This window comes from Limulus polyphemus, unplaced genomic scaffold, assembly GCF_000517525.1.
Source record: "Limulus polyphemus unplaced genomic scaffold, Limulus_polyphemus-2.1.2 Scaffold3486, whole genome shotgun sequence".
NCBI classification, from domain to species: Eukaryota; Metazoa; Arthropoda; class Merostomata; order Xiphosura; family Limulidae; genus Limulus; species Limulus polyphemus.
Genome location: NW_013669096.1, coordinates 8,798 through 10,556, shown reverse-complemented (window position 1 = coordinate 10,556; position 1,759 = coordinate 8,798).

Below are 1,759 nucleotides of genomic sequence, written 5' to 3'. Positions count from 1 at the left end.
ATCTTGGAAATAGTATCAAATTAATACATGAAACAACGTCTCTGTAATAAAACCGTGTCAATACAGTTAACATTATCCTGATAATGCAATTAGCATCTATAGAATCATGACCCGTGACGTGTTTAACCTCCAACTAAAGTTCCATTATTTTCTATCTCTCAGTCAATAAAACTAAGACCCTTCACATATTTAACTATCAGCTACAGTTACTACATTTTCAATATTTCCAAGTCTATAGAAATATGACCCGTGACACACTTAATCTACAGCTACAGTTCCATTACAGTGTCTTTAAGGTATAGAAATATGACCCGTGTCACACTTAATCTACAGCTACAGTTCCATTACAGTGTCTTTAAGGTATAAAAACACTACCCGTGACACACTTAATCTACAGCTACAGTTCCATTACAGTGTCTTTAAGGTATAGAAACACGACCCGTAGCATATTTAATCTACAGCTACAGTTCCATTACTTTCAATATCTGTAAGTCTATATAAACATGACCCGTGACTTATTTTACTTACAGTTACAGTTACTTTATTTGCAATATCTTTAAAGCTTAGAAACTCTGCACGTTATATAATTAACTTACACCTACAGTCACTTATTTTCAATATCTCTAAATGTATAGAAACATGACCCGTGACATTTCCAAGTTACAGCCTCAGTTTCGTTAATTTCAATATCTCTAAATGTATAGAAACATGACCCGTGACATTTCCAAGTTACAGCCTCAGTTTCGTTACTTTCAATATCTCTAAGTCTATAGAAACATGACCCGTGACATTTCCAAGTTACAGCTTCAGTTTCGTTACTTTCAATATCTCTAAGTCTATAGAAACATGACCCGTGACATTTCCAAGTTACAGCTTCAGTTTCGTTACTTTCAATATCTCTAAGTCTATAGAAACATGACCCGTGACATTTCCAAGTTACAGCTTCAGTTTCGTTACTTTCAATATCTCTAAGTCTATGGAAACATGACCCGTGACATTTCCAAGTTACAGCCTCAGTTTCGTTACTTTCAATATCTCTAAATGTATAGAAACATGACCCGTGACATTTCCAAGTTACAGCTTCAGTTTCGTTACTTTCAATATCTCTAAGTCTATGGAAACATGACCCGTGACATTTCCAAGTTACAGCTTCAGTTTCGTTACTTTCAATATCTCTAAGTCTATGGAAACATGACCCGTGACATATTTAACTTACAGCTAAAGTTCCGTTATTTTCAACATCTTTAAGTTATGTAAATATCACCCGTGACATATTTTGCTTACAGCTACAATTCCGTTACATTCAATATCTCTAAGTCTATAGAAACATTACCCGTGACGTATTTGACTTATAGCCACAGTTCCGTTACTTTCAATATCTATAAGTCTATGGGAACATGACCTGTGACATATTAACCCCACACCTACAGTCTCAATATTTTCAATATCTCCGAGTCTATGGAAACAATACCCGAGACATATTTAGCTCACAGTTACAGTTCCGTTACTTTCAATATCTATAAGTCTATGGGAACATAACCCGTTACCTATTTAACTTACAGTTACAGTTCCGTTGCTTTCAGTATCTATAATTCTATGGGAACATAACCCGTTACCTATTTAACTTACAGTTACAGTTCCGTTACTTTCAATATCTATAAGTCTATGGGAACATAACCCGTTACCTATTTAACTTACAGTTACAATTCCGTTACTTTCAATATCTATAAGTCTATGGGAACATAACCCGTTACCTATT